Raw genomic sequence first — 19,960 nt, 5'->3', positions numbered from 1 at the left:
TTTTTTTTTTTTTTTGAGACGGAGTCTCGCTCTGTCGCCCAGGCTGGAGTGAGTGGCCGGATCTCAGCTCACTGCAAGCTCCGCCTCCTGGGTTCACGCCATTCTCCTGCCTCAGCCTCCCGAGTAGCTGGGACTACAGGCGCCGCCACCTCGCCCGGCTAGTTTTTTTGTATTTTTTTAGTAGAGACGGGGTTTCACCGTGTTAGCCAGGGTGGTCTCGATCTCCTGACCTCGTGATCCGCCCGTCTCGGCTTCCCAAAGTGCTGGGATTACAGGCTTGAGCCACCGCGCCCGGCCGGCGCCATCTTTTCAAGCTGCCCCCTTCCTCCCCACCTAAGCCTCTTTTATCTGTGTCTTCCCTCCCCACAGCCACCTCCTGCTCCTGTCCCTCATGAGTTTCCATCTATGTTGGCTGCTTCCACTGTTGGTAATTATGAAACCCCACCCCAGCTGTGGCTGCAGGTAAAACCACTGCAGAAACCCAGTCCAACTCCCCGGAGCAGGCTGTCCAGGAGAAGCTGTGTGTTCCTTACAGACCTGACGTCCTCAGGGATGCTGTAGGTGAAGGGCTGTATGGAGACATCAACCATACAAGAGATGCTTCTGATACTGGCCGAGCTTTTTCACATTCACATCGGATTTGCTGAATTTGCCTTGTGAAGAATTCAGTGAGGGCCGGGCACGGTGGCTCACGCCTGTAATCCCAGCACTTTGGGAGGCCAAGGCGGGAGGATCACTTGAGGCCGGGCGTTCGAGACCAACCTGGCCAACATGGTGAAACCCCGTCGCCACTAAAAATACAAAAATGAGCTGAGTGTGGTGGCGTGCGCCTGTAATCTCGGCTACTCTGGAGGCTGAGGCAGGAGAATCGCTTGAACCTGGGAAGAGGAGGTTGCAGGGAGACGAGATTGCACCACCGCACTCCAGCCTGGGCAACAGAGCAGGATTCCATCTCAAAACCAAAGAATCCACTGAGAAGCCGTGTCCATCTAATGGGCTTCACAGAAGGCCAAGAGACAGGTTCCAGGTCCCCAGAGTGGGTCGCCAGAGCAAGCACATGGCAAGGGTATTTTAGGACTCTTCTTAGGAGCTTTAATAAGTACAAAGAACATTTTTTTATTTAAAAAATAAACGTTCATTTTAATATAACCTTCTACTTCATAGCAAGTGATTTAGCTTTCAACGATAGTCATGTCACCTGCTTTTAAAAAGTGAGGTGTCTTAAAGAAAACTAATAACTCACAGGTAGAACACAGATGTGGTGAAATGGTGTGCAAAGGACAGAAAACGGAAGAGGAGCTCAAGGGACGGATGCCTAGGACTGGGTTCAAATCGATGCTGTGCTGAAGCCAGTTATTAAATATTCAGAAATTCTGCAAGCCGGTTGTTAAACACTGGCACTTTGAAACCAGCCACGGCAGTGAGGTAGTATTTATACCACGGAAAATTGGCACACACTACAAATCAGGCCTCCCTTCCCTCCCCCTCCCCCTCTTTCTTATTTTTCACAGTTGTTTACCAGAGTGCCATTGGTTCAAATTCCCACTTGGCCACAAGTCAGCTCTGTGATCTCTGCAAGTTCTTGTCCCCTTGGCATCAGTTTCTCTCTGTGAAGTGGAGCTGATGACCTCTGCCTCTCCAGCTCTGCCAGATGCAAATCAGAGGACAGATGCCTGGAACATGGAGCTGATGTAGTTACCCCATTCCTCATGACTTGTTACTGGAGGAGTGAGGTCTGTGAAGGGTTCAAGTAGCAACCCAGGTGAGGACTGAAACACCACCCTCCCACAGGCACCCCCGGGAGCACTCACAAGCACCAGGTGCTCACTCGCACCAGGACATGACGTAATGGCATTTTATTTAGAAGAATCTACAACATATTTGCATTAGCAATCCAAAAAATTTACTCTCTTTTTTTTTTTTTTTTGAGGCGGAGTCTTGCTCTGTCGCCCAGGCTGGAGTGCAGTGGCGCGATCTCAGCTCACTGCAAGCTCCGCCTCCCGGGTTTACGCCATTCTCCTGCCTGAGCCTCCCGAGTAGCTGGGAGTACAGGCGCCCGCCACCTCGCCCGGCTAATTTTTTTGTATTTTTAGTGGAGATGGGGTTTCACCGTGTTAGCCAGGATGGTCTCGAACTCCTGACCTCGTGATCCGCCCGTCTCGGCCTCCCAAAGTGCTGGGATTACAGGCTTGAGCCACCGCGCCCGGCCAAAATTTACTCTCTTCTAATGAAAAATTTCAAATATATGAAAAAGTTGCAAGACTGGTACAGTGACGCAGCCGTGTACCCCACCACCTGGGTTCAGCAGTGACTACCATGTGGTCATAAATACTGTATCTGAGGGGTCCTCAACCTCACAGAGCAGGCAGGTGAGTGAGTGAGTGAAGCCTCATCTGTATTTACAGCTGCTCCCCATTGCTCACATTACCGCCTAAGCTCCACCTCCTGTTACATCATCAGCAACACTGGATTCTCATAGGAGCGTGAACCCTGTTGTGAACTGTGTGCATGAGGGATGTGGGTTGCACGCTCCTGAGAATCTAATGCCTGATGATCTGTCACTGTCTCCCATCACCCCCAGATGGGACTGTCTAGTTGCAGGAAAACAAGCTCAGGGCTCCCACTGATCTACATTATGGTGAGTTGTATAATATTTCATTATATATTACAATGTAATAATAATAGAAATAAAATGAACAACAAATGTAATGTGCTTGAATCATCTCAAAACCACCCCCAGCCTGATTCCAGTCAATGGAAAAATTGTCTTCCACTAAACCTGGTCCCTGGTGTCAAAAGTATTGGGGACTTGGCCGGGCGCGGTGGCTCAAGCCTGTAATCCCAGCACTTTGGGAGGCCGAGACGGGTGGATCACGAGGTCAGGAGATCGAGACCATCCTGGCTAACACAATGAAACCCCGTCTCCACTAAAAATACAAAAAAATTAGCCGGGCGTGGTGGCGGCGCCTGTAGTCCCAGCTACTCGGGAGGCTGAGGCAGGAGAATGGCGGGAACCCGGGAGGCAGAGCTTGCAGTGAGCCGAGATCGCGCCACTGCACTCCAGCCTGGGCGACAGAGCGAGACTCCGCCTCAAAAAAAAAAAAAAAAAAAAGTATTGGGGACCTGCTGCTCTATCTGTCACTTTGACTTGTCAAGTTCTTTCCTGAACTATCTTATGACCCTTTGGGCTGTTCTTCCATGCTATCATGACCGGGACAATGAACAATGAATTCCCTAAAATAATTCCATATCCCTCCCCTAGTCAGATATTTCCAAACATCTCAACATGTCCCTCCACCCTCTTTTATTCGAATGTGATCCAGTGAAAGTTCTGCGGTGCGGGGGCGTTGACTGTGTCTTTTTCTAGACATCCAGACTTTAAGGATACACCCAGATCCAGCAGAAGTGGACAGCCATCCTGAGACCCAAAGCTTGTATCCTGCCCTGGGACTGCAACACTCAGAACTCACCAGGAAATGTACTGAATTCTGCTGTTTTCCTGTCAACGACACAAATGTGTTGTGTTCTAATTTGTTGTGAGAACACTGAAATTATACCGCAATCACTGCAACCTTCTCATTTGTAGCAAACCAAGAACCTCAAAAAATGAACCTGCCCAGGCTCCTCTCACCTCCGAGAGGCTTCGCTAAATGAGCGAACCTGCCCTCCTTTCCCTTCTCTGAGGGGATGTCTCATTAGGGAAGTAATGGCCAGGATGTGGGGAGGGAAACCTGCCATGCTGGCAGCCCCCTGAGCCCAGGGCTCTCAGGCCATGTTAGTGACAGTCTGATGGGGTGACATTGTGGAAACCCCAACTGACCCAAGAGAAGTGACAGAATGGCTCAGATTTGGAAGCTGTCATGTTCCAGAGACCAGAATTGGATCTTCCTGCAGATGCTCAGACAGAGGGATTGTTACACCTATTTTGCAGATCTGGAAACTGAAGCGCAGAGAAGTAAGCTCTTTGCCCAGCTGATGAGGAGTGAGTGGCGGCTCTGGGGTGGCAGCCCACTCCTGGCAGCCTCCCGGGCCTCACTCGTGTTGCTATTGCAGGTTGGCACCAGGCTCAGGATACAGAGGACCCCTGGGTTTCCTTGCATTTGGCTCAGCCCAGGAAGCCTGAGGCTGACAGTCGAGCTCTGTCCAGGAATGTGGGTGGGTCCTGGACCTGGTCAATGCTGAGCAGAAACAGGCTGCCGGGATGGCTGCTAAAAAGCAGGATCGAAGGTATTGCTTTGTCCTTTGTCAAGATGGGTTTGATCAGAGTGATGAATGACTAGGCCACAAAAAGCTGAGCGAGAGGCCACGCGGCCGGGCTAAAGAAGCCTGAGGCGGCCGGCAACCCCTGCATCTGAGGGCTGGTGCTGAGGCTGATCTGCAGTGGTGATCGTTGGATTCCTGAGGGCCCCTCCACCAGGGGACCTGGGATATCCAGGAGGACCCTTATACTCATGGGCAGGAGAGACAGACTTGGTCCAACTTGCACAGAAAGAGGTTTCTTTGAATGTAGAGTGATGAATGACTGAGCCACAAAGAGCTGAGCCAGAGGCCATGCGGCTGGGCTGAGGAAAGCTGCAGGGCCACTCATCTGGCTGGAGGTGCATCCGGAATTGGTTCCTTCTGGTGGGTTCGTGGTATTGCTGACTTCAGTGAAGCCACAGACCTTCACAGTGAGTGTCACAGCTCTTAAAGGTGGCACGTCCGGAGTTGTTTGTTCCTCCCGGTGGGTTCATGGTCTCGCTGACTTCAGGAGTGAACCTGCAGACCTTCCCGGTGAGTGTTACAGCTCATAAAGGTAGTGCTGACCCAAAGAGTGAGCAGCAGCAAGACTTACTGCAAAGAGCGAAAGAACAAACCTTCCACAGCACGGAACAGGACCGGATGGGGTTGCCGCTGCTGGCATCGGGTGGCCAGCTTTTATTCCCTTATCTGGCCCTGCCCACATCCTGCTGATTGGTCCATTTTACAGAGTGCTGATTGGTGCGTTTACAAACCTTTAGCTAGACACAGAGCGCTGATTGGTGCGTTTACAATCCTTTAGGAGACAGAAAAGTTCTCCAAGTCCCCACCCCACCCAGACGCCTAGCCAGCTTCACCTCTCAGAGGGAGGGCAGCAGGGCTAGGCTCAGAAAGGACAGCCCTCAGGCAGCTCTGGGGGTTGGGGTAGCTGGAACCAAGGGGTTCCATGAGGGTGCTGCTGTCGGGCCAAGCCAGTGCTGGGTTCCTCAAGCATGAACACAAGCTTCCTACCTTGGATCAGATGCCTGCCCCTTGGCTGTAGAAACTCGAACCACCTTGACTGTCAGCTCTGCCAAGAGAGTCTCTTATGGGGGAGGAATGGGCCCCCTTCCAGGGCCAAAATAGCTCAGTGGGCAAAGGACAGGCAAGGGCAGCCTCCATCTGCTGCAGGGGGAAGCTCGTGCAGATGCCCTGATCCCACTTCCTGCCAGGTGAATGCTGGCTGGTTTCTTTCAGACGTAGAGGTAGGGTTTTGACCCTCTCTCTCAGACATGTCTTAAAGGTAGGGGACAATGTGCAGATCATTTGTGGTCAGCCGAGAATCTGACGTGAGACCCAGAAGCTTTTCCATGACCAGCAGCCTGGGGATTCAGGAGGGCGGGCAATGCAAGCTGCCAGCCCAAAGCTGACACCAGAGTCCAGGACAATTTTAAGCCAACATTCAACACAAGAGAAAACAAACGAACTGTGTACATAAGGATATTTACTGTAGCATTAGCTACAGGGACAAAAAGTTGGAAATAAACTCCTTTATTTGTTAAGCAAATTGTAGTGCAACAAATTTGAGGATGGTTATGCAGCTATTAATGTATCGAACAGGCTGTAGCAACGTGAAGAACACTTATCATGTTCTGTTGAGTGCAAAAGCAGAATACAAATAAATCTCTGTTCGCCATTATGTGGAACAAGTCCATATGTATGAACAAGGACTGGAAAGTATCAAAGGAAACTTAAAAAGTCCCAGGACCCTCAAACTCCTGCCCAGGGTTAAGCCTAGACGATGAGCCATGCAACCCCCTCTTCCAGATGAATGGCTGTTACTAGTATTATGCATTTGCCAGATCCCATCAGAAAGGTACAAGGTCTCAGGAGAGCTGGGTGCAATGGCTCACCCCTGTAATTCCAGTGCTCTGGGAGGCTGAAACGGGAGGATCACTTGAGGTCAGGAGTTTAAGACCAGCCTGAACAGCATAGCGAGACCCCATCTCTACAAAAAATAATAAAATAATTTGCTGGGCATTGTGGTGTCCCAGCTACTCTGGAGGCTGAGGAAGGAAGATTGCTTAAGCCCAGGAAGTTGAGGCTACAGTGAGCTGTGTTTGTACCACCACACTCTGGCCTGGATGACAGGGTGAGACCCTGTCTCAAAAGAAAACAAAATATAAACAACAACAAAAATCTTCTAAAAAAGTTTGGTGAGGGCCGGGCGTGGTGGCTCAAGCCTGTAATCCCAGCACTTTGGGAGGCCGAGACGGGCGGATCACGAGGTCAGGAGATCGAGACCATCCTGGCGAACACGGTGAAACCCCGTCTCTACTAAAAAAATACAAAAAACTAGCCGGGCGAGGTGGCGGGCGCCTGTAGTCCCAGCTACACAGGAGGCTGAGGCAGGAGAATGGCGTAAACCCGGGAGGCAGAGCTTGCAGTGAGCTGAGATCCGGCCACTGCGCTCCAGCCCCGGCGACAGAGCGAGACTCCATCTCAAAAAAAAAAAAAAAAAAAAAAAAAAAAGTTTGGTGGGGGTTGAGAGTTCCGGATTGGCTCAGATAGATGACAAAGGAAATCTCTTGCCGGGCGCGATGGCCACGCCTGTAATCCCAGCAATTTGGGAGGCCGAGGCAGGTGGTTCATCTGAGGCCAGGAGTTCGAGACCAGCCTGGCTAACATGGTGAAAGCCCGTTTCTACTAAAAACAAGAAATTAGCCGGGCGTGGTGGTGGGCACCTGTAATCCCAGCTACTCAGGAGACTACAGGCAGGAGAATCGCTTGACTCCAGGAGGGGGAGGTTGCAGTGAGCCGAGATCGCGTTACTGCACTCCAGTGTGGGCAACAAGAGCGAAACTCCATCTCAAACAAACAAACAAAAAAGAGATTCCACCTGTAGAAGGTGAGGGCCTGTGGGGATGTCAAGAGATCACGTGTCAGCGTGAGGAACAGAGTGACAGATGCCTTAAGGGGCCGCTCAGTGCTCATCCTTTCTCCCACGCCTGACATCACAGTAGAGGCTGTAGAGGCTGTAGGAGGTAAAAATTCAGTTTGCCTGTATGGGCATCCACCCGTTCATCCACCCACTCGTTCATTCAGCACAGTTTTATGGAGCAGCCGTTCTAGGTATTTGGAATACATTAGCAAACAATTGAAGATCCTCCCCACCCGCCCCCCCGCCCGCCCACCCACGGCACTTTCCAGCCTCGAGAGGTTCCGGGCAATGCACGGGCTGGGAGCTCAGCTGTGCCGTATTTCTGCTTCTTCCTGCCACATGGGGCCCCGAGGACAGAAGCCATGCACTAAAGGCAGTGGAGATGGACAAGGGAGCCCGGGCCCCTGAGGACTTTCCCAGGGCTGAGCCAGCCTGGAGCATTCTTCTGCACTTCTTTGTTTAAACCCCAGTGTGAAGGATTTGCTGTTATTTGCATCTGAATGCAGCCCTAACTGATGGTAGTAGAGACAAAGGGGAGGGAGCACTGAACTACTCCAAGGCTGGCCTCTGGGGTTTGGGCGTCTTGAAATTTCCCATGTACTCATTTTAAAACACTCCCAAATTAGGCCTATCCTAGAGAAGGGAGCTCCTCCTGACACAGGGGCCCCAACTCTGAAAATCTAGAACTTGGGATTTTCAGCTAAGAGTGAAGAGGGCAGTTGGGGAGGGCCCTTAAGCAATCCCATGGCCCCCACAAGCTAAGGGTGGCATGCACTGATCAGCGCCATGGTGGGTGCAAGTATGTGAAGCCCAGCTCAAGCGGGAGGAGAACTTAATGGGTCTGACCTAAGGCACAAGTGCTCAAAAGATATCATCAGTGTTGGGCTCCCTCTGTGCCTGTCTCAACCTTGCTCTCCCCTGGGTTGCCTTCATTTGGGTTGCCTCAGGTGGCTCTCCCTGTATGGGCACAAGATGATCCCTGGCACTTCCCAGCACATTCAGGAGGAACATTCTGTCCTCTCAGAATCCCAGCGGGGCACAGCAAGACAGAAATGCTTTCTCTTTTTTTTTTTTTTTTTGAGACGGAGTCTTGCTCTGTCACCCAGGCTGCAGTGCAGTGGCACGATCTCGGCTCACTGCAAGCTCCGCCTCCCGGGTTCACACCATTCTCCTGCCTCAGCCTCCCGAGTAGCTGGGACTACAGGCGCGGCCACCACGCCCGGCAAATTTTTTTGTATTTTTAGTAGAGACAGAGTTTCACCGTGTTAGCCAGGATGGTCTCGATCTCCTGACCTCGTGACCCGCCCGTCTCGGCCCAAAGTGCTGGGATTACAGGCGTGAGCCACCGCGCCTGGTCGCTTTCTCTTTTTTAAAGGACTTTCCATTCCGTATTCTGAGCCTCAGTGGCTTATCTCACGTCGTGAGTCCCACTAAGCCAGCCACTGGGAGCAGCCGAATAAAATGCTCCAATGGACCAGACCATGTGTTTCTTCCTAGAGGCCAAGGGGAAGGACCCCTTGACCCAGCCCCATGGACTGAGAATGGGGAGTGTGGTATAAATAAAAATAAATATTGGTCTTGGTCCCTGCTTCTTGGCATATAACTCCCGAAACCCTTGGAATCTCTGATAATGGGGATAATCTCTGATCATGATTTTAGATAGCCTCAGGATGAGGGCTGGTTGCCAGAGGAACCAGGCATGTATTTAAAGGGTTGAGACTTTCAACCCCATCGCCCAATCTCCAGGGAGGGGTGCAGAGCGGGAGACTGATTCAGTCATCCCTAGCCGAGGCTCAGGTAATGAAGCCTCCAAGCTTCTGGGTTGGTGAACACACAGATGCTGGGAGGGGATGCACCCAGAGAGGGGATAGGGGCTCCAGGCCCCTTTCCTTATCCCTCGCCCTGTGCATCTCCTCCGTTTGGCAGTTCCTGAGTTGTATCCTTTATTACGGCAGGAGTAAGGAAAGTGCCCTCCTGAGTCCTGTGAGTCATTCTAGCAAATTACAGAACCTGAAGTGGGGCAGGTTGTGGGAAGCTCTAACTTTGTAGCCAAGTCGGACCAAAGTGTGGGTGGCTCGGCACCGGAAGACAGGCCAGTATTACGGGACTAAACCCTACGGAGGGTCAAGCCAACTCCGGGTAGTTAGTGTCGGAATCGGATTGAATCGTAGGACACCCAGTTGATGCCAGAATTGGTTGGTGTCTGGAGGGTTTCCCAAGGAAAACTGGGATGTGCTTACAGGTATAAGGGACATAGATCTGGGTAGTGACAGTAACAGGCACACTTGTTCCCCTGTGACAGAGGTGGCTTGCCCTGCCCCTGGGCTGAGTCAGGAGTCTCTCCAGCATCACCTGGGGCACGCCAGGAGCATCCCAGGCTGGGAAGAGAGACACACATTGGGGGCCATTGGGATGCCTTGGGCTGCAATTAACAGAAACCCTCACTGACATGGGCTTCCTTGAGAAGGGGATCCAGGGGAAGAAAGGGTTTTGGGCGGGCTGCGTGGCCTTTTCGCAGGCTTCATCCCCAGGGCCATCTTCTCTCACAGCTGCAAGATAAATGCCAGCCCCAACTGGAGCACAGCACTTTCTCATTCCTACTGGATGGGGAGAGAGAAAGCATTCCCTCAAAGGCAGAAAAAAATTCTCATCTTCAGCCATTTTTTTTCTTTTCTTTGGCAGAGATGGGGACTCTGTTGCCCAGGCTACTTTTTTTTTTTTTTTGAGATGGAGTCTCGCTCTGTTGCTCAGGCTGGAGTGCGGTAGCGCGATCTCAGCTCAATGCAAGCTCCGCCTCCCGGGTTCACGCCATTCTCCTGCCTCAGCCTCCCGAGTAGATGGGACTACAGGCTCCCGCCACCACACCCAGCTAATTTTTTGTATTTTTAGTAGAGACGGGGTTTCACCGTGTCAGCCAGCATGGTCTCAATCTTCTGGCCTCGTGATCTGCCCTCCCAAAGTGCTGGGATTACAGGCGTGAGCCACCGCGCCTGGCCCAGGCTGCTCTTAAATCCTGGGCTCAAGTGATACTCCTGCCTCAGCCTCCCAAAGTGCTGGGATTACAGGCAAGAGCCACCACACATGGCCTTCAGCCGATTTTGATACCTGCCCAACCACTCTGGACGAATAGCATCAACAAGGCGATGCCAGGGCTGATTGCTTTAAGCCCGAGCCCCTGACTGGAACAGGAGATACGATGACATCACAGACTGGCTGATGTGCTCACACTAACTTCATGAGGGAGGGGACTGTGTGAAGGCGGTGGGTTCTGCTCTCTGTGTAGAGCTGCATTGCCTGGTACCGTCCTGACCCATGGGGAAGGAGATTACCTTCTCTATTTTCTCCTCCTTTGCCTTTTCTATTTTTTTTCTTTACCTTATAAATGTTTTTATTAAATGTTTATTTTTTGTATTCCTTAAAAACAAAACAAAAATCACAAGTTTAACACTAATCCTTTGAAATACTGTACACCAAACAAAGCCACCTCACTCATGCAGCAAGTTGCTCTGTGTTCTCTTCACTTCTTTTTTTTTTTTTTTTTTTTTTTTGACGCGGAGTCTTGCTCTGTGCCCCAGGCTGGAGTGCAGTGGCGCGATCTCGGCTCACTGCAAGCTCCGCCTCCCGGGTTCAGGCCATTCTCCTGCCTCAGCCTCCCGAGTAGCTGGGACTACAGGCGCCCGCCACCTCGCCCGGCTAATTTTCTTGTATTTTTAGTAGAGACGGGGTTTCACCGTGTTAGCCAGGATGGTCTCGATCTCCTGACCTCATGATCTGCCCGTCTCGGCCTCCCAAAGTGCTGGGATTACAGGCTTGAGCCACCGCGCCCGGCCTCTCTTTACTTCTGTTTGCGAAATGATCCTCAGTAATTTCTGCAGATTCCTCTTCAACAGATTATACGCAAGAGGTAAACGCTGGCCAGCAACTTTATGAAAATAATGTGAGCCACAGCAAAAGAGCTCCATTCCCAACTCAAGCCCCGAGCCGTAATCACGTTCATCATTAGCAAACTGCACAAAAGTCATCATTTCCTGAATGGGAACAAAAGCTTCGAGTCTCTCCTCCTCCCTTGCAGCCTCAACTATTGTCTTGCAAATTCTCTTGACGTCAGCATGTGTTTCAGGGAGCTCTGTGTACCCAACATGATTTTTATCCACTGGAACAGCCAAGCCTGCACCACGAATGACCTTCGTCACAACTTTCTCATCTCTCTGTTTCATCTTTGTGGTTCTCTGTTCCAGTGAGTACCCCACTTCTCTGGCTGCTTCTGTGAGTTTTTCATCTATGTTTTTCAAGAGATTAGTTTTCTTTTCTTTCTTTTTCTTTCTTTTTTTTTGAGGCAAAGTTTTGCTGTTGTTGCCCAGGCTGGAGTGCAATGGTGTGATCTCGGCTCACCGCAACCTCCGCCTCCTGGGTTCAAGCGATTCTCCTGCCTCAGCCTCCTGAGTAGCTGGGATTACAGGCATGCGCCACCATGCCCGACTAATTTTGTCTTTTTGGTAGAGACGGGGTTTCTCCATGTTGGTCAGGCTGGTCTCGAACTCCCTACCTCAGGTGATCTGCTTGCCTCGGCGTCCCAAAGTACTGGGATTATAGGCGTGAGACATCACACCCGGCCCAGTGTTCTTTTATCCGTTACTTCTTTAAGTTTTTTCATCAAAAATAATTTGACTGCAGTAAATACATTATCTCCATTTGGAACAATTGTACACTTTTTCTTTGCTTCATTTATACCAACATATGCAGGAAGTTCATCAGTAGAACCCCTGAAATACCCCATGTGGTACTGAGTTTTATTATCTCCAATAGTAATGGTCTGGAACTCAGGAGGATCACAGTAAAACCTCCAATGAAGGTTAACATTCGGGCCTGTTGAATTTTCCTTCGTTTTTTGTTTTCCAGCAAGGATATCAGAAGGACCAACTAACTGAAGCCCGAGGCTTTGCAGAAAGTGACCAGCGGGCTTTTCAGGATCCAGTTCTTCACAGAACTTCCAGAAGCCATCGACATCTTCACGTGAAGAGAGCTTATAATCATTTTCTATTTCTTTTTGAAGATCACATCATCTTCACAGAATTTACTTTTCTTCACATCGACTGTTTTTTCACAGGCCCCTCCCCGCCAGACTTGTGCCTCCTGCCACCCCCGACCATTCTGCAGCTGCAGCGCCTTTTTTTGTTTTTTTTTTTTTTTTTTTTTTTTTTTTGAGATGGAGTCTTGCTGTGTCGCCCAGGCTGGAGTGCAGTGGCGCAATCTCGGCTCACTGCAAGCTCCGCCTCCTGGGTTCACGCCATTCTCCTGCCTCAGCCTCCCGAGTAGCTGGGACTACAGGCGCCCGCCACTGCGCCTGGCTAATTTTTTCTATTTTTAGTAGAGACGGGGTTTCACCATGGTCTCGATCTCCTGACCTTGTGATCCGCCCGCCTCGGCCTCCCAATGTGCTGGGATTACAGGCGTGAGCCACCGCGCCCGGCCTTGCAGCGCCTTTTTTTGTTTTTGTTTTTGATGGGGTCTGGCTCTGCTGCCCAGGCTGGAGTGCAGTGGCAGAAACATAACTCACTGCAGCCTCAAACTCTCAGGCTCAAGCCATCCTCCTGACCCAGTGACCCAGCCTTCTGAGTAGCTAAGGCTACAGCCACGCACCACCGTGCCTGGTTAATTTTCTGTTGTTGAGACAGGGTCTTGCCATGCTGCCCAGGCTGGCCAGGAACTCCTGGCCTCCAGTGATCCTCCCACCTCAGCCTCCCAAAGCGCTCAGGTTACAAGCGTGAGCCGCTGTGCCTGGCCTTCTCTTCCTTTTCTCTCCCATTTCACCCTCTTCCTCCCCTACCACTCTGTTCTTCCATCACCTGTTTACTTTTGCCCTCCCCTGTTTTCTGACTCCACCCCACACAAGTTTCACCAGCTAATTTTAAATAGAGATAAACCTTAGCATTGGCTATACAGGTTGGACAGATGGCTATACCTCTTTAAACCTCAAGTTTTTAATCCTTAAGATGGGAGAATTGGCCAGGTGCGGTGGCTCACGCCTGTCATCCCAGCACTTTGGGAGGCTGAGGTGGGCGGATCACCCAATGTCAGGAGTTTGAGACCAGCCTGGCCAACATGGTGAAACTCTGTCTCTACTAAAAATGCAAAAAAATAGTTACCCAGATGTGGTGGCATTCAACTGTAATTCCAGCTACTTGGGAGGCTGAGGCAGGAGAATCCTTTGAACCCGAGAGGCAGAGCTTGCAGTGAGCCGAGATCGCACCACTGCACTCCACCCTGAGCAACAGAGCGAGACTCCATCTCAAAAAAAAAAAAAAAAAAAATTAAAATAAATAAAATGGGAGAATTAATATTAGTCTTGCATGGTAATTAGGGAGGTTAAATATTATATTTTGGATTCTGAAACTGGCCAAGATGAAGTAAGAGACCACTACAATTCATCCATGCCGCCGACTGGGGACAAAATCAACAAGTCACTAGCTAAGGACTCTGCAGTGTTAACAGGAGCAGGCAGACTGGAGAGAAGAGCTGAAACTTGAAGGATGACCCATTCAAGGGCAAGTTTCCCAGTTTCTTTTTCTTTCTTGTCTCCAGGTTTTGAACTGAGGTCAGCCCCAGTACAGAACTGTGCAGCATGTATGGGCAGAGAAGACACCAAGAGAACCATGTGCGAGTAGAAAAAACACAAACCGTGTTTCCTCTGCTACCACGCCACAGTAAGCAACACAGGAGGCTTCGGTGACCAAGTGTTGGGGGATTCTCCCCACACGCCAGCAAGCAAGCAACCAATTCTGCATCAGGGTGTCCTCCATATACTAATGCTATCTACCTGGAGATATCGTCGGAGCCCACAGGGTGGGGCTCAGTCCCCAAGACTGCCCCCATTTCTGATGCCACTCCCAAGTCTGGGCCTCAGGAACTTCTGACGGACCGGCTTTAAGTTGGGGTTCCCATGACACCCTCCTTGTGTTCAATTAATTGGCTAGAGCGGGAGCAGCTCACAGAACTCAGGGACACACTTACGTTTGCTGGTTTGTTATAAAGGGTATTGCAAAGGATATAGATGAAGAGATGCATGGGCAAGGCATGGGGAAAGGGGCACGAAGGTTCTGTGCCCTCCCTGGGCACGCCGCCCTCCAGGAACCTCCATGTGTTCAGCTATCCTGGAGGTTATACAGAGGCTTCATTACATGGGCATGGCTGGTTAAATCACTGGCCATGGGTGAACAACTTAACCTTCAGCCCCTCTCCCCTCCCTGGAGGCTGGGGGGTGAGGCTGGAAGTCCCAGGCCTCTAGTCCTGCCTGGGTCTTTCTGGTGACCAGCCCCATCCTGGAGCTACCTGGGGGCTGCCCGCCTTCACCCACCTCTTTAGCACATGAAAGCCACCACTGTGGAGATTCCAAGGATTCTAGGAGTTGTGGGCCAGGAAGCCCAGATGAAAACCAAATGTGTATCTTATAATGACATACCATTTCTCTAGCCAGAGGACTGGAAAAGGGCCTTCTGCAACATGCAGCGTGCGTGGAAGGGAGGCCCTTGCGTTCATTTATTTTCCCTTTTTTTCTCTCCTGCTTCAAATGAGGGCAGCTGAGGTTCAAAGCTGCACTATGGTGCCAGCAGCACGAGCACACAAAACTCTGAGAGGAATCCCACAGAAGCCACTGAGTGTGAGGTCAACCCCAAGAGGAGAGGGCTGAGGAGGGGTCCCTAATTCCGTGGATGAATGAATGCAAATCCCAGGCTTGCCTGCAAGTTGCACAGAACAGACCCAGAGTAGTATACCAAAGTCTTTTTAAAAGTTTTTCACGGCCGAGTGCAGTGGCTCACGCCTGTAATCCCAACAGTTTGGGAGGCCAAGGTGGGCAGATCACCTGAGATCAAGAGTACTAGACTAGCTTGGCCAGCATGGTGAAACCCCATCTCTGCTAAAAATACAAAAATTAGCTGAGCATGGTGGCTTGAGCCTGTAATCTCAGCTACTCTGGAGGCTGAGGCAGGAGAATCGCTTGAACCTGGGAGGTGGAGGTTGCAGTGAACTGAGATCTCACCACTGTACTCCAGCCTGGGCAACAAGAGCAAAACTCTGTCTCAAAAAAAAAAAGGTTTTCACATTTGGCTGTTCCTGACCAGCCTGGTCAACATGGTGAAACCCTGTGTCTACTAAAAATATGAAAATTAGCTGAGCGTGGTGTTGTGCACCTGTAATCCCAGCTACTTGGGAGGCTGAGACAGGAGAATTGCTTGAAGGCGGAGATTACAGTGAGCTGAGATCACACCATTGCGTTCCAGCCTGGGCGACAGTGAGATTCCATCTCAAAAAAAAAAAAAAAAAAAGTTTTTCACTTTTAAATAACTATGGATTCATCGGAAGTTGCGAAGATAGTGCTGAAAATCCTGTGTACTCTTCACCCAGCTTCCCCCAAGGGGAATATCTTTTTTCTTTCTTTTTTTTTTTTTTTTTTTTTTTGCCATTTTTATCCTCCATTGTCAACCCCAATGGGGATATCTTATATAATTATATAAGACATTGTAGTATGATACTAAAACCAGGAAGTTGACATTGGCACAATGCTATTAACTAGACTACAGACCTTATTCAGAGTTCACTAGTTTTTACAAGCATGTGTGTGTGTGTGTGTTTGTATAGTGCTATGCAATTTTTGTATAGATTTGTGTAACCACCACAATCAAGACCCTGAACCACTCCTGTCACTACAAACTCCCTGTGCTACCGCTGTACAGTTTACTCACTTCCATGCCTTTCCCTGTGCTCTGGCAAGTGCTAATCTGTTCTCTATTCCTGTAGCTTTGTCATTTTGAGAAGTTATGTAAATGGAATCATACAGTATGTTACCTTCTAAGATTAGCTTTTCTCGCAAAGCATAAGGTCTGCAAGATCCATCCAAGTTGCTACATGTATCAATAGCTAGTTCCTTTTTATTTCTGAGTAATATTCCATTGCATGGATGTTTCAGAGTTCTTTTAACTTTTCCCCCCATGAGGGATATTTGGATTGTTCCCAGTTTTGGGCTGTGGTAAACACAGTGACTATGAAGATTCATGTACATGTTTCTGTTAAACATGAGTTTTCACGTCTCTGAGACAGATGCCCAAGAGTGTCATTGTAGAGTCACATGGTAAGTCATGTTTAGCATCGCAAGAAACTGTCACACTTAACTCCAGGGCAGCTGTGCCACCTTACATTCCACCAAGCAAAGTCTTTGAAAATGAAGGTGGCATTGCATCTACCACACATAGAAGATGAGGCAGCATGTATGATCTGAACCTAGTCAGGATCGATTGCTTGCTAAAGCCACCACAGTAAAATGTCACTGTCCGGAGAATTTTAACAAACACCCAGGGTCTCAGGCGTGATATTCAATATGTCCAGGATGCAATCCAAAATTAATTGAAGTTGAAATAACCAACAAAATGTGACCAATTCTCAAGAGAAAAGTTAACCAGCAAGAGATGCTGGTCTCCAGATAACCCAGACATTGTAGCGGCTCTTAGAACTGTGCTCCAAGAGGTAAAGGCAAACATTCCTAGAAAAAAAAATGACAGTCAGGTGTGATGGCTCACACCTGTAGTCTCAGCACTTTGGGAGGCTGAGACGGGTGGATCACCTGAGGTCAGGAGTTCGAGACCAGCCTGGCCAACATGGTGAAACCCCATCTCTACTAAAAACACAAAAATTAGCCGAGTGTGGTACCACGCGCCTGTAATCCTAGCTACTTGGGAGGCTGAGGCAGGAGAATCACTTGAATCCAGGAGGTGGAGGTTGCAGTGAGCTGAGATCACACCACTGCACTCCAGCCTGGGAAACAAGAGTAAAACTCTGACTCAAAAAAAAAAAAAAAAAAAAAAAAAAGAACTGTGCCCCAAGAGGTAAAGGCAAATATTCCTAGAAAAAAACATGAAAAGGTAAATGCTTTCAGCACACAAATAGAAACAACCAATGGAAATTTTAGAGCTGGAAAATACAATATCTGAAATCAAAAGTCCAGTGGATGAGATACGTAACTGAATGGAGATGACAGAGGAAAGAGTGGACTTGAGGGTAGAACAGTAGAAACAATCCAATTTGAATAATAGAAACAAAGAGTGAAAAAAGAAAAAGAGCCTCAGGGGCCATGGGGCAATATGAGAAGGTTGATGATTTGTGTTATTGGAGTCTCAGAAAGAGAGTACAAGGTGACTGGGCAGAAAACAATACATTGAAAAAATAATGGCTGAAAATTTCCCAAGCTTACTAAACATTTATACAGATTCAAGAAGCTCAGCAAATCTCCAAAAGGATAAACTTACAGAAAACCACACTCAAACACATTTTAATCATGCCAATGTAAACGAAAGATGAAGAATAAATCTTGAAAGAAGCCAGAGAAGAGTGACACATGGCATACAGGAGAATAGCAGACTGTGGATTGCTCCCCAGAAATCCCAGAGGCCAGAAGACCAGGGAGCAACATCTTTCAAGTGCTGAAGGGAAATAATTGTTAACCCAGTGTCTTAGTCCATTTAGGCTGTTATGACAGAATGTGATGGCTGAGTGACTTGTAAACAGCAGAGAATTTCACAGTTCTGGAGGCTGGGAAGTCCAAGATTACTGCATGGGCAGATTCGCCATCTAGTGAGGGCCCCTTTTCTGCATCATAGACAGCTGCTTCTCACTGTGTCCTCACATAGTGGGAGGGACAAGGGAGCTCTCTGGGGCCTCTTTTATAAGAATGCTAATCCTGGCTGGGCATGGTGGCTTACGCCTGTAATCCCAGCACTTTGGGAGGCCAAAGCGGGCAGATCATGAGGTCAGGAGATCGAGACCATCCTGGCTAACATGGTGAAACCCCGTCTCTACTAAAAATACAAAAAATTAGCCAGGCGAGGTGGTGGGCATCTGTAGTCCCAGCTACTTGGGAGCCTGAGGCAGGATCATGGTGTGAACCCGGGAGGTGGAGCTTGCAATGAGCTGAGATTGCGCCACTCCACTGCACTCCACCCTGGATGACAGAGCAAGACTCCGTCTCAAAAAGAAAAAAAAAGAATGTTAATCCCAGTCAGGAGGGCTCTGATTTCATGATCCTAGCACCCCCACAAAGGCCCCACATCTCAATACGATCACAATATGGCTGAGGTTTCAACATATGGATTTTGAGGGGATGCAAACATTGACTCTACAGCACCCAGGATCCTATATATCCCATGAACGTTCCTTCAGGAATGTTCCCAGATCAAGGAAAACTAGGACATTTGTGGCCAGCAGACCTGCTATAAAAGAAATGTTATTGAGGCAGGAGGATCACTGGAGCCCAAGAGTTCAAGACCACCCTAAGCAACATGGAAAGACCCCATCTCTACAAAAAATTAAAAAATTAATTGGGTGTGGGGGCATGTGCCTATAGTTCCAGCTTCCTGGGAGGCTGAGGCAGGAGAATGGCTTGAGTCCAGGAGATCGAGGCTGCAGTGAGCCATAATTGTACCACTGCATTCCAGCCTGGGTAACAGAGTGAGATCCTGTTTCAATAAATAAATTAATTAAGTAATAAAAATAAAAACCATTAGCTGGCAGGGTGGTGCACCTCTGTAATCCCCGCTGCCCCAGAGGCTGAGGTGAGAGGATCACTTGAGCCCAGGAGTCTGAGGCAGCAGTGATCCACGATCACACCACTGCACTCCAGCCTGGCCAACGGAGCAAGACCTCATCAAGAAAGAAAGAAAGACAGAAAGACAGAAAGACAGAAAGACAGAAAGACAGAAAGACAGAAAGGAAAGAAAGAAAGAAAGAAAGAAAGAAAGAAAGAAAGAAAGAAAGAAAGAAAGAAAGAAAGAAAGAAAGAAAGAAAGAAAGAAAGAAAGAAAGAAAGAAAGAAAGAAAGAGAATGTTAAAGGAAGTTCTTCAGGCTGAAGGGCAAGGATACCACAGCAAAACTTGGGACTTCAGAAACGAAAGAACAGCAGAAATGCTACATGTCCAGGTAAATATACCAGACTATTTTTCTCCTCTTAAATTCTTTAAAGATACGAATGGCTGCTAAAGGAGAAAATGATAACATTGTTTGATGGAGTCTGCCATATATACAGATATAACACATATGACAACTATTAGTTAAAAGGGAAGGGTAAGGGATGCATAGTGACAAGGCATCGAATTCGAAGTCCAGGGAGACTCTACATGCCGTGCAACGTGGCGTGTCTTCGTCCCCTCTGTGTCAAAGCACTGTGTGGTCTGCAGGTCTTTTTGCCATTAAGTAAGATCAAAGGTTTTAACACTTAATGAAAGTTGACTGAAAGAAAGAACGAATGGCTTCAGCCAGGTCTGCTATCAGCCACCATTGTCAGAAAGGCCTCTGGGTTTTATTCTCAAACTGCTGCCTCTCCAGGGAAAGAGGTCCTAGGGGTTAGTGCTCTGCCTGCCCTTCCCCCTGCTCCCAGTTCTCTCACCCCCGCGCGGCTTAGCCTCAGGCCTGGCCCCAGAAAAGTGTGGATCTGAGAATGGGGTGACCCGCTGAGGACTGCAACCTCAGCCTCAGCTGCATCGGGCCTGGGGTCATCTGTGGTTTGCCTGCGTGGGACCTTTCCACATCCTGCCTTCTTTGGAGAAAGACCCTGGGTTTTTCTTGTGGACCCGTCTCTCCCACTCTCGGCTCATGTGGTTGGGTGAACCTCACCTCCTTAGGCTCCAGGTGAGCAGGTGGCTGCAGCCTGGCCAAGCAAGTCATCTTAACCCTGCCCACCGGGCAGTGCTGACCTGTCTACAGGTGCAGTAGGCACAGTGCCTAGGGCCCAGAGTGCTTCTAGGGGCTCATGGAAA

General features: G+C 49.3%; 1 protein-coding gene and 1 pseudogene across 1 annotated transcript in view; both read right to left on the bottom strand.

Moving 5' to 3' along the window:
* Nucleotides 1–19,960, bottom strand: part of TBC1D9B (TBC1 domain family member 9B) — a 322,522-nt gene that overhangs the window by 210,237 nt on the left and 92,325 nt on the right. The window lies entirely within an intron of this gene.
* LOC126956937 (histone PARylation factor 1-like) lies at nt 10,764–12,309 on the bottom strand (annotated as a pseudogene).

The sequence above is a fragment of the Macaca thibetana genome, chromosome 6 (genome assembly GCF_024542745.1).
Source record: "Macaca thibetana thibetana isolate TM-01 chromosome 6, ASM2454274v1, whole genome shotgun sequence".
In the NCBI taxonomy this organism is placed as follows: domain Eukaryota; kingdom Metazoa; phylum Chordata; class Mammalia; order Primates; family Cercopithecidae; genus Macaca; species Macaca thibetana.
Note: the sequence above shows the minus strand (reverse complement) of the source record. Positions and strands in the feature narration are given on the sequence as shown.